We start from the raw sequence: 13,691 nt of genomic DNA, 5'->3' as shown, positions 1-13,691 counted from the left end.
ATGTGTTTTCGAGGAGGCTGGACAGATAACTTGTAGGTAAAACATCATCTTGGCAAGCGAACCAGGCCGAGCCGGGCACCGCTCGTCTGAGGCAGGAAGTAAGACAAGGGACAGGGATGCATACAGCTTTCAGAGACAGGAGAGATGAGACTCGGGGCCTCGTTTAAGGGCCTAACTCGACTGGGCCAGAAAACGTGGACGAAAGCGTGAAAGTGTACCATGTAAAGACGTTGGCACAGTAGGTCTAGAAACCTAATTAACAGGATATTTATGCATGGCTGGATAGCTGACATGTTAACGTTGGACGCAAATGTATTTGCGTCTCTCTAGCATGAACAGAAAAGAAGTTACACGACATACAAGGAACATGGGTGCATGGATAGGGTGCGGGTAGGGGGACACTTTGGCTACATGAAAATTTCTATTACCTCAGGAGGACACCGACCGTCATGATTCGAAGACCCCTACCGTCCTCAGTGGAGTACACCTACCGTCCCCCACCTGGCCTGCACCTAGAACATACTAAATCTGTCCATATCGGGAGTCAAGCTGCAGTGAAGTCTAAATCGGCGACCCAGCGAAAGCCTGAGCTAGCAGTTAACGACAAGAACATTGGTAGACATTGGAGGGGTGCCTACAAATTCAAGACTGTCCAGAGTAGACCAGTAAAGTAGGCTTGTGGCCGGTAGGTGCCTGCCATGTTCATCAATGTATATATGGTGTGTTCTACTGGAGAAGTCGATCTAAAGATGATCGCTGCCCCTCTTCGCCCCATGGTGAACCCTGTGTGAAGCACCCTCAAACACCCCCACTGGCCACGTCAGCCAGCGTCTCCGCTCCACAGCCCGCTGCTGGTGCTGCGAGCTCCAGTCCTGCTCCACTGTCCATGCTCCATGCGTCTGCGGTCTCAATCTCTAGGGCGGCTACTGTGCATCCGGGACCACTGGCTGACAACTATCGCCAGCACCTCTTCTCTGGAAGAAAAACACAAAAGTGTTGTATGGAAACCTTGCTTTAATCTCACACTGAGAATTTACTTAAGGCTGCAATCAAACAAACTTGCTCCAGCTCCTTTAAAAACAGTCCAGCCTTAACCAGCCCTGCTGGTTCACTCGAAACTGGAACACAAACAACAGACTAGTTTCAGCATTTTGGGTCTCGTCAGTGAGGTGCACTTCAGTCCAAAGGCACGGTGAGGGTGGCATGCAAATCATTCTTGAGAGATCCATGGATGCAAAAAAAAACAACATGTGGAATGCTTGAGTTAATTTCTACAACTGGCCCCTTTTCAGAGCATCTTGTGTTTTGTTTTTTTTGTCTGTTCTGCCACTTTAAACTGAGATCCGCCAGATGAAAATTGTACTCCAGTAGGAACTGTGCAGCCTGAAGTGCCAAGTCAGGCGGCCGCAGACCAGATTTTAGGTCGAGCCTATAGCGGCAGCGTGCATGCGCTGCTCGCTTTGCAAGGCGTGCAGTTATCTAGTATGGAGTGGAAGCTCTGTGGAAGCTCCGCCCATTCTCCACCCTTGACTTTAATTGGCTCTTGTCATTATCTTTCTTATGTGCTGCTGACTGATTGATTATGAGGCGTGTTAGTCTTTCCTTATTATGGCCATGTTGTCATTTGTATACTTCCACAGATAAAGGCCCCATTCTTGGAGTGTTGCACGGTATGTTTTGTTTAGATTGTGAGCACTATTTACTTCCCGTGACTCCCCTCCCGCTCGCTGCACTCCTGTGCCCGCACTTACGTTTGCAATGCAATTGGTCTCGCGTAAATGCGAGTCCTATTGCAATGCAATGCTTGTGTGGCGAAGCTACCGCGTTTGTGTGTGACATGAATGCATTTGGGTGCATACCACCTCCTTTACACAGGAGCAGTGCACGATCGGACACACTCCACCATATCCCGCATGTGAAGCTTGTTCCATGAATACTGCGTGTGGCTGTATGCACAATTTTGTTTTTGCTGCTGCACCCATAACCCGTGCATATGCTGCTGCATTTGCGGTCTTCAGTGGCATGAGCATGCATAATAAACTGTTGTAGGTAATACAATAGAGAATATCCCCTCCAACTATTTGCATAAGTACTGAGTAAAATAAAAAATACCTTACTGTTACCGACTCCTTTAAATTGAAATATTATGGGGCCGAGCGCGAGAAGACACACAGCTCTGGAAGTTACTTCAACTACATGGGTGATGCAATTCTCCGCAGTCTTCCTGTTTTGAGACCTTTCACAGACCAGTTCTGAATGTCCATGCGGAAGTGTTTATCTGAGATTGACTGCTCCACATGCCTCGTGTGTGGGTAACGTGAGCCACTCAATTCAGCACACCTCTTACTTCCACTAGTAGCTTTAGCTACACTGTATGTCACTCCCCCTTTGCAACGGATGTTGAGTTACACTCCCGCTGCGGGTAACTTTTAACATGTATTTATTTTGTAAATTGATGTTATGCTTCTGTTACAGGCCGTCGGGTCAGTACGCGTTAGGAAATCAGTGTCAGATATTACTTAAGGTAGCCTTAGGTTTTGCCACCTAAACTGCAGGAAAAATGTAAAGTTTATTTATGGCCATATTTTGTAACGTCACTGGGTCCTAATATTTGTCCTTGAGGCGGTCAATTCATACAATGCAAATTGGTTTTGTATTAACAAAGTTGTCAACGCTCAACTTAAAATGTTGTTTTTGTACTTGCTGTGTCCCTAAGCCTCAAGTATAGAAATACTGGTTTGTAGGACATGTACATTCTAAGTAGTGTTGGTGACGCCTGCCTATTCAGGAGCTTACCTGATTAGTAATTGTAACCAGGGCTCCTAACATGTTCCCCCACCCTCATCACCAAGTCTGGTTTTCATATATTGTGGGATGGTCCTATTGCAGGTAACTCAATGTGCCTTAGAGGGGCTCTTCGCATGACTTGCCATCACTCGAGGGATCTGCCATTAAAAGTCAAAGAGATACCCATGGTAAACTATCTTGGGTCATTTGAAAGAAAGTAAACTAGCCTTAAAGCCAGTTTTTTACAGATAACATTGCAAACATATTTAGTAAATAGCGTTGACTGAGGCTTTACCTTCCAATGGTGCTCAAGGGAGCAACCTACTTAAGTCAAAGGTATTAAGCAATGTGCTTTAACAAAGGTTTAGCAACAAAGGTGAATGCAACATTTTTGCGCATTTTGCATTTCTTGCTTAAATGCACACAGGCCAATCGACTGCAGAAGAGGAATAAGTAACAGAAAAGGTAACTGCAATCGCTCTTCACTATTTGTTTTTATAGTGCCACTCATAGGATTGGCATGGTTGTCCAGTTCAACTGAAAGATAAAAATGCAAATAGGTTTACTGTATATTCAGTGGGGAACTTGTTTTTGCCCAGTCGTAGTGGCCTGCCCCACACGGCACCGAGGCGAGCCAGGATGTTGGCACTTAATTCATCCAGTAAAGTGCCATTTCTTCAATCCAGTTAGACGTGCTATGCACTCGATCCCTGATCTTTAGATTATGGGCTGCTGGTTTTAATAATTGTATCTTCTATACATCTAATCCACATGCTACTTTCGGTTCTATGATGAGTTATATAGACAAGCATATTGCTGACTGTATGTTGATTCCATCTTCAATCTGAGAACAGAAGTGAAATGGTGGTCGAGCCCCAGAAAAGGGTGTCATAACGTGAAGTTTCTAAATACTTATAAGGTCCCAAAGGCGAGACCGATTGCTTTGCAAATGCTTGTTGAGATGAGGGGTAGCTTGAGTCCGATGGCACAGTGTCCACGTGACCCACATCCAGAGGCAGGTTCCATGAGGCCGTAAAGTAGCGGGCATCCCTGGATTAAGCTGGAAAAATAGTCAGAATCCACAGGCAGGCAGCAGATGTTTCACTACTCTTGGGGATGGACGAACAGTGTTACAAAATTGTGAAATGGAATAAACTGCTTTTAGGCAGAAGTGAAAGTGTGTGACATTTCATATATCCGCACCACGAGCCACTTTCTGTGATATTCACAGAAGGCATAGCTGCCACTACCAGGTGATGCTTTCACAGCATAGAATGTGATGCTGAGGAGACAATGTTGTGGGTGTCCATCCCCGGGATCATGTTAGAGGATTGTCATGTGTCCTACCCTGGACTCGCTCCCTGGGAGCATTTATCTTGTTTCCTCTTATACACTCACACTGAAATAACAAGCATTTGCAATGCAATAGGTCTCGCATTAGGACAGTTTGAGCTATTGGTATTGTAAGTGGTATATTTTTTATTTATGTGTTGGTTTCGAAAATAGCGAAATTAATAGCTTTGTCATTTACAATTCCAATAGTTTTAACTTTCGCAAATGTGACACCTATAGCATTTGTAATGCAATATGTGTTGTATTTACGTAACTTAGATGTATTGATATTAGGGGGGCGGAGCTAGCCGGCAAGCGAAATGGCTGCCTAGTTCCACAGCTCCGCCGTGCACTGCCCTAAATATCCTTGAAGATCCTTCTTGTGCAGTGTAATCTCGCCGAGTCTAGGCCCCAGCCAACCCCCTGACCAGCGGCGATTCGGCGGTAGCTCCGGCGGCGCTGGGGATCGAGAGGCGCGGCCGGGCGAGACGGAGCCCGCATCACCGAGGGTCTAGGCCGCAAGCAGCGGGCTCAGGGAGCTCGTCATCTGGCTGGCGTCACGCGACGTGCATCCGCGGACTACGCCTGTTGCCGGTCCGGTGCCCCTCCCCCTCGCGCATCCGAGGTGAGCATACCGGTCCGCTACCCTCTGCCACGGCTCCGGCGGCTAGACCCTCCACAGCGGGACCCCTAGAAACTGCCTCCAAGCCGCTGACCGACACGGGGAGACCGAGAGGCGCGGAGCCACTGGTGCCCCCTGGAAGACTTGTTGTGAGGCGTCCCCCGCCAAGGATTGTGTTGGGGACCGTGTCGAGGGTCACTGTCAAGGCGGACCCGTGGGGCGAGGAGACCGGCCCCATGGACCAGGCCACGCCATTTCCTTGTGCCATACGCGTTGCACAGTGTGGCTCTGGAACGCCTTAGAGACTGCTGAACCGGCACGCTCGAGTGGTGGGGTGCCCCCCCGGAATAGCGCGCACACAGGATTCCCGACCAGCTGGGCAGCGCTTGGGGCCTCACATCTCCTTCCCCCCCACTCCCCCCCCCCGTTTCTCAATTGGACCGCATTGGGGCTTGGGCCATCGGGCCACTCCACGCGAGAGAGGGGGACATGGATCAGGTGGCGCTGCTTCAGGGATTGAGCTGAACCACGAAGAGCAGCGGGGGAGGAGTGGACCTGGTGATCTTTCTTCTTGCTGACCCCCCCTGGACGGCGGCTTGGGGTTCCGGAGACAAACGCCTGTGCGGAGACCCTCCATTTCATTGTGCTATATACTGCCTCGAGGGCCCCTACACTCTGCGGCGCACAACAGGCGATCGCTGAGAGACAATGGGCAAGGGGGACACGACACAGAGCAAGCTGCCCTTCTCTCAAAAAAGGCTGCTCCAACAGAGCCCGGCCACGGAGGACAACCCGCGACGCCTACAGAGGTGGCTCGGAGCGGCGACTTGGACATAAAAACCATGTTATTGTCCATGGAACAAGGAATACAGACCAGTATTTCGGCCCTAGGGTCCAAGATTGACGCCATGTCGTATAGGATGGACCGGATGGCGGAACGGTTGGATAAGCATGCAGAGAGACACGACATGGCGGAAAGACGGATGACGGAGGTCGAGGAGGCTCAAACGGACCTGAACACAACACACAAAAAAATGGAAAGAATGATGCAGGCCCTGATTGAGAAGACGGAAGATTTGGAGGCGCGCTCGCGTCGCTGCAATCTGCGCATCACGGGCCTTCCGGAGAGCACTTCCACTGGACCCATGGAACGCTTTGTGGAGGATCTCCTCACGAAACTGCTGGGGGACGGAGTGTTCTCGGCCATGTTCACGGTTGAGAGGGCCCACAGGTCGTTGGCCCCGAGGCCGCAACCTGGTGCGACACCATGCCCTATCATAGCGAAACTCCTCAACTACAGGGATAGAGACACTGCGCTCCGCTTGGCGAGAGCCAAACAACACCTGCAATATGAGGGGTCCGCCATCTCGCTGTATCCGGACTTCACAGCAAAAGTCCAAGAGGAGCGGAAACAGTCGATTCCCCACAAGAAGCGGCTTCGTGAGATGGGCCTGGACTACGCCTTACTGTACCCAGCCAAACTTCGCGTCAATAAGGGAGGACACTCTCATATTTTCACAGACCCCAAGGCACTACATCAGGCGATGAAGAGGTGGGCGAAGGAACAGAAAACGAACTCTGAAAAGACGCCCGAGGACGAAGGGGCCGACAGCCGACTGGATGAACAAGACTGAACACTGTCTCCGAAAGATTACATTCTATGTCTCCGAGGTGGAGACTCTGGGACAGAGGCGTGCGGTTTCTTCTTTCTGAAGGAGAGCTGGGGCGCTCGAGGACCTACGTGACCATTGCTGATTGCACAGATAAGTGGTATTGCTGAGAGGTGTGCGGGACGGGGGGACCACCTTGGTGGAGGTTTATGCTTCTTCTGCCCTGGGTGCGCGCTGGGGCCTGGTGCGGGAATCTTGTTATTGGCCCCTTGATGGCGATGGACCTGGACCTGGGAACTGTGTGCAGGGTTTGGTGGGGCGAGGCGAGCAATGGACAATCTTCATGGTTATGACGGCTGCGTAACTCTTGGGTGCTGTGCACGGCGGGAGCGGGTGGAGGGCCACACGAGCGATCTGAGATGTGGGTGGAGACTATGTCACTCGGCTCCCTGCTGCCCTGCGCGTTAAGCACACTGTTTTGGTTGATGACCCTGGTTGGGGTGGGTCTGTTGGGGTGCGGGGTGGGGGTGATGCTGTCGAACCAGGTTGAGGTGGGTCTGCTGTGGGTGGAGGGCTGGTGTGTTTTGGTATGGGTGAGAAACGGAGGTTTGCCGCATTGGGGGTTAAAGTGTTTGGAAGTGCTGGGGGGGGAGGGGAGGGAGGCACGAAAGGGAGGGGACTGTCCACGAAATGTTAGCTGCACCGCTCAGACAACTCGAGAAATATTGGTGACATTGCTGAAGTGTGCTGTTATATTGGCCTATGTCAACTCCAATGGCGGATGCCCAGGTAACGGCTTCGGCCTCCTCTGTTGATACCCTAAAAGTGTTAACCTGGAATGTTAGGGGTCTTAATGACCACAGAAAGTTGAGGAAGGTACTCCATTACTTGCAAAGACACCACGTAGATCTTGCCTTGATTCAGGAGACACATTTACCTCTCACGAGCAAGTTGCTACAGCACAGAGGCCTGTTGGGTAACTCCGCCGCGGCGGGCTACACTACAGATTCTAGGGGGGTGCTGATGTGGGTAAACCCTCGCTCCAAGCTGGTTCTGCGACTGATTACAGCAGACCCCAAAGGCCGTTATCTCATATCGAGATGTGAGGGGAAGGGTCATGCTCTAACTGTAGTTAATGTGTATGGTCCGAATTACGACTCCCCGGACTTCTACACCCGGCTAGCCCAAAGTTGTAGGCAGTATGTCTCGACGCCCATGCTCTTTGGGGGGGAGGGGACTCTAACCTGGTGCTGAACCCCGGATTAGATAGGTCTTCGGGCCCCATGCGGAAGCCTGCTGCGGCAGCGGTGGCTCTTACAGCTGAGCTGTTGACCCTAGATATGGTCGATGTGTGGAGGGCTCGAAATGCGGGCAGGGGTGGGTACACACACTACTCTTCCTTTCATGACATCCACACTAGAATCAACTATTGGCTGGCCTCTCATTCCATCACTAATCAAATTGTGGAGTGCACCGTGCTCGCGCGAACTCTGTCTGACCACTCGCCAATACTGTTGGCTCTAGAGGCGCCGAGGCGTGGGATCCCCCCGTTTACCTGGCGCTTCCCGCTGTACGCCCTGCTAGATGACACGTTCCGGGGAGAGGTGGCGGAAGAGATTGACCTCTTCTTTGAGAAGAACTTGGGCTCCGTGTAAGACTTCCACACAATCTGGGAGGCATTCAAGGTTTTCATTCGCGGGATAGTCATGGCCAAATACTCCAGCGTTCTAAAGGCTATTCGGCAGAGGCTTCATGCCTTAGAGTCTCAACTAGCCGTCTTGGAGGCGTAACTCCTTACAGACCCTGATCCCGCGGTGGCTGCCGCTCTACGGACTCTGGTCTCAGAATTTAATGAGGAGGCAGACAGGGAGGTCTGTTTCATGGGAAAATATGCCTCGGCGAGGACTTATGGGGAGGCTGAACGCCCCAGTTCACTCCTGGCCAGAATACTGCGCGATGAAAAAAGCGCCCCCAGGCTGACGGAACTGGATGCCCCTGGAGGGTCCACAGTCACGACGGACGTGGGCATCATATTTGCCTTCCGCGACTACTACTCCGACTTATACGCTACCAAATCCAAGGATTTGGAAACGGACATAGATGACTATCTAGAACATATACAATTACCGTTTCTGGCGCAGTCGGACAGGGAGTTCCTCATGGCGCCCATCCAGGCGGACGAGATCTCTGAGGCCTTGGCTTCCATGCGGGCCCACAGCACTCCCGGTGTCGATGGCCTGACAGTGGGGTTTTATAAAGCTTTCAAGGAAAAACTCATTCCACCCTTGCTGTCCTTATTTGATGAGATAGGCGAGGAGGGCAGTATGCCGGAAACGATGAGGGAAGCCCAGTTGGTTACCATCTTGAAGCCGGGTAGACCCCCTAATCTTTGCAGCTCGTACAGGCCAAATATCCCTCTTAAACGTTGATGCGAAACTTTATGCCAAAGTTCTGGCCGCCCGGTTATCCCTCATTGCACCGGGTGCGCTGGAACACGCTCATACTGCCTTACGAAATGGGAGGCCTCGGCGCGCCCGACCTGGAGCAGTACTATAGGGTGGCCCAGGCCACTCACTTACATACGTGGATACATGGGGACGGGAACATCCTGCACGTTCGGATGGAGCGGCTATTTGTGGACCCTCTCCCGGCCACGGTCTGCACACCTGCGGACCGCCGAGTGGGCATCCTGGACTCCATAACGGCCACAAAACATGCCTGGAACGAGTTGTTGAAGGCTAGGGAGGAAGTGCTGTTATACTCCCCAGCGATGGCGGTGGAATGGTTGCAGTGGCTAGCCCCCATCGGGGACAGGAATGTTATTCGTGCGCTACATGACCTCGGGATTAAGACGGCGGGCGCATTGTTTGCGGACGGACAGGCTAAAACATGGGACCAGGTGGCCCTAGAGGTGGAGCACCCGACTCTGCTGCAGCGGTTCCAATTTCACAGGCTTCATGGAGCCTTGAAGGAAGTCCTGGGACCAGATATGACAGAGCCGCCGGACATCCCGGACTCGCCTACGTCATAGCCCACCCCTCCCCACGGCACTTGACGACGCATCTGTACAAGAGCATTATTTCATACAGGGCGCAGGAACCCTCCAAAGCCCGGTTAGCGTGGCAGAGGGACCTGGAAGTGGAGATCGATGATGCAATGTGGACGTACTGCTGTAGTAACACCAAAAAAGTGTCTCTGAATGGACGGCACAGGCTGATACACTTTAAATTTCTGCAGCGAGTGTATTACACTCCCGAACGACTACACCGTTATGGCCTCCGTCAGTCTCCAGAATGTGAACGTTGTCACGCACCTGTGGTGGACTTCCTACATATGGCGTGGAGCTGCCGCAAGATTCAAGAGTTCTGGGTTGCGGTCTTCTCGGAACTCAGTGAAATACTAGAGCACGAACTGCAGGTCGATCCAGCTTTGGCGCTGCTGGGCTACTTGAAACCTCTTCCAGTGGCGTATAGGCGTTTGGCGGATATGGGATTGTTGTTGGCGAGACGTACGGTGGCACAGTGTTGGATGAGAGGGCCGACCCCGACTAAAAAATGATGGGCCAGGGACATGGTGTACTGTTACACGCAAGCTGAACACTACAGCGAGCTCCTCCCCCCCTACTAGTAGACCGAAAAACTTTTGGGGTTTGTATAACACCTTCAGATATGCTAGAGAGGAGGTAGCGGACACGCAGGGTGACGGGACACGGCCTAGACGTAGAGTAGTTGCTATTGAGTGGGTTTGTGGACAGGTTGGACAGGGGGGAGGTGGGGGGGGACCGGGAGTTCTTTCTGGGAGTTTGGGGGTCTTATTAAACACAAAATACACCTACATTGCTGACTTTGCAGCACCCGTCCTACGTGTCCTACCCCTTAAGCCTCTGGGGTACATCGGCAAGTGGGCAGCGACGGCCCCGGTGATGACTCACGTTTAGCTTGCTTGTTATACTGTGATATTACGCTGCCGTACCCCTGGGTTGACGGCGTCAGGCTGTGTACATTGTCTTACCTGGTGCTCGACTGTATCCATCATTGTCGCATCGCCGGCCCGAGTGGGTTGTAGGCGGGAAGCTGTGTATGATTTGAACAAGGTTAATAAAGGTGTTTAAAAAATTTTTTTTTTAAAAAGATGTATTGATATTACTAATAACAATGGCTTTTATTTTTTTTAATAATTAATACTTAAATATAAGTTACTGTAATTTATAATACCTTTTGTGATGATTATGTTCAGTGTATTTTAATGTGATGAAAATCCAAGAACAGAAGTGAAATATTAACATATTTTTGTGACATTTGTAATAAAGCTTGAAATATTGGGAGAACATATTTGAACCAGTTATTTTTGAATGGTTGCACAGATTGATGATGTGGTGGCGACAAGTGATGTGGTGGCAATGAGTGATGCTGTGGCGTTCAGTGATGCTGTGGTAGCCCATAGTGATGTTGTTGTGCCCCTGAGTGATGCTGTGGTAGTGCTGAGTGATGCTGTGGTGATGCGATAGATGGATAGAGTGAGTGCGATAGATAGATAGATAGAGGGAGGGCGATAGATAGATAGATAGAGGGAGGGCGATAGATAGATAGAGGGAGGGCGATAGATAGAGTGAGGGCGATAGTTGATAGATAGATAGATAGATAGATAGATAGATAGATAGATAGATAGATAGACAATGGGTTGAGAGGGGGTGAAGGGTGAAATAAATTGCAATACCACCTACCATCGCCCTGCCGTAACAGCCCCACATAAAGCCTTAATTTGCTAAAATGTGAGGGACAGTACAGCAGCAAAAAGTGGATTGAAAGGATAACGCCAGCAGCGTGGGTGATGTAATAAAGGGAGTGGTTTAAATAACGTGCAAAAAAAAAAACCTGCTTAGATTAGTGTGCTGCCCCACTTGTATTTTGGCTGTTTCTGTCATTGCATCCAGATATATGATACAATGAGTAGCAGCATACTGAGACAATAAGTCGGGTCTATTGGCTTTGTCAATGGTTGTTATTTGCATAAGATAAATAAGCAGCAACGATGGCTTGGGCTATAGTATTCGGCAGGGTTCGGTATAATTATTATTATTTTTTTTTAAAAGAGGCCAAATTATGTGGTATAATGCAGCACATTTAGGTGCATGGGGGGACTAAACAGGCGCAAGCTGCGGAAAGATAGTGTGAACACAAGTCACTTGGGGGACATTACCTGGCCTGCAGTCACATCACACCGCTGATGTATGCCAATCCAATACCTGGCCTCTGAAGAGAGCACACAGCGATGGTCAACTATGTGCGAGTGTGTGAAGGGGTGCACAGCGCTGAAGGAGGTTACAATGGGGTGAAGGGTGAAATAACTTGCAATAACACCTACCATCGTACTCCCCTAACAGCCCCACATAACGCCTTAATTTGCTCAAATGTGAGGGACAGTACAGCAGCCAAACGTGGATTGAAAGGATAACGCTAGCAGTGTCGGTAATGTAACAAGCCATAGTTGCTGCTTATTTATCCTATGCAACGAACAACCATTGACGAAGCCAATAGTCCTGACTTGTTGTAGGTATGATGTTACTTGTTGTTTCATATAACTGGGTGCAATGACAGAAACAGCAAAATACAAGTCGGGCGGCCAACTTCGCTAAGCACAGATTTTTAGCTTACTTGTTTTTAAGCCACGCCCTTAATTACGTTGGCCACGATCCTTTGAGAAACCCCTCAGTTTTTTCATCCCACTTAAAGCCCTGCCTTTAATGCCTCCGGGTCACGTCCTCGTTGTATAAAATAGCTAACAAATAAATGGATACACGACTGAGTAAAGCTGCCGCGAGGTCAGCATCCTGCTGCAATTTAGGCGAAGTGCCTCTGCTGGGAGCTGTACAGATGGCAGCACCGGCGGTTATTAGTGTGTCGTAATCCCTCCGAATCCTAGAACATTAAGAATATCCTGGGGCTGCTCGATCAGCTGACATATTTCTGTGTAATGACGGGGCGAGCTTTGTACTACTCGGCCGAGGACACGTCACCCCGGCGGGGGAGCCAATCTGCATTTAGCTGTGCCTCCGTCCTTTATGAAAGCCTGTTTGTTTCCACTGGGAGCCGCGGCGGTGCCATGAGACCACACGGACTGTTGATTGTTTACAAAAATGAATGCACTGTCTATGGAGCTTGACTTTCTCTGGAGGGGCACTCGCGGGAAAGTTATTTATTAAGCGGGGTTTGGTTGCGCCGAGCGGAGGCATGGAGTTTTATCGCGGGACCTAGTAAAGCATTGCTCAATGTGTGCAGGTGTTAGAGCGCCCCTGTAGGATGGAGGTGGCTAGGGTAGGGCGCAGAGGGAGAGACGGGGGCCCGAGCACAGTGGATGCTGCACCGGGATGCCTTCGCGTTGACTGGGCCATGTATTCTGGGTTTTTCGCAATGGATTCCCGGGAGGTGGACCTGGAGGATTATCACTCGCCCGTTGACTTTGACGGTGGAGTCAATCGAAGTGATCTTTTCCTGTCACCTGGTGAAAGCCTGACACCCCCCGGGTACCGTCTCTGCAGCACTCTGGTAAAGGCTGTCTTTCTGTCACTCATGTAAAGTGAAACGGAAGGGAAACCAGCCACATACATATGCGCCACTACATCCTTTACCACGAAGCCTATTCACCTAAAATAAGTGGTAGTACTCGTAGCTGGATGTAAGGCATCCCACACCAATGAGCTGTAAACACAAGTGCTCAAAAAGAGAATAACCAGCAACTTTGTGTTCGCCCGAGGCTTCCTTTAACTGGTCATTCTCATCTGGGTTGATTCCCATGTGAGCTCGGCAAATCGCGGTCACTTCCACTATGCCCCATGGGAAATGTAGTTCCTGGTTCCCAAAACAGGATGCAGGCCGCATTGCTGTGTAGTGCTGCTGCCGGGCTGTCCACGGAATCAGAGAGCCCGCTTTGGGAGCACCACTTCGACAGCCAAGACCAAGAACCACAATAGCGGGCGTGCAGAGGCGAAGCCCCATTGCCCACAGGTATGTCCACCGACTGGCCGGGAATTGTATGGGGGCCAATGGAATGTGTAACATTGTAAAGCAAAAAATAGAAATGCGTGCGGCCGCCACGCAGACCAAGCGTGGTGTACCGCTGCAAAACAAAATATACTTTTAATTAAAAAAGGATTTGGCGAGCTGCGTCTTCCTGAGCGTGTTCACAAAGTAACTGCTGCCTACTACCTCGAGCCTAATTAACGCGGCGCGCCGCACTGCGCTGCCAAATACCAGCCGTGTGTGCACGCTGGGGGGGCGTGCGCGCGTTTGTGTGTGAGTGTGCGCGCGATTGCGAGAGGCTGGCTTGCTCTGGAACTGGAG

General features: G+C 50.6%; 1 protein-coding gene across 1 annotated transcript in view; it reads left to right on the top strand.

The window, feature by feature from the left end:
• RAB3GAP2 (RAB3 GTPase activating non-catalytic protein subunit 2) overlaps positions 1-13,691 on the top strand; it is a 684,945-nt gene that overhangs the window by 665,740 nt on the left and 5,514 nt on the right. The gene's annotated exons all lie outside the window — the stretch shown is intronic.

This window comes from Lissotriton vulgaris, chromosome 6 (assembly GCF_964263255.1).
Source record: "Lissotriton vulgaris chromosome 6, aLisVul1.2, whole genome shotgun sequence".
In the NCBI taxonomy this organism is placed as follows: Eukaryota; Metazoa; Chordata; class Amphibia; order Caudata; family Salamandridae; genus Lissotriton; species Lissotriton vulgaris.
The sequence above is the reverse complement of the archived record's forward strand: the minus strand, read 5'-3'. Positions and strand labels throughout refer to the sequence as shown.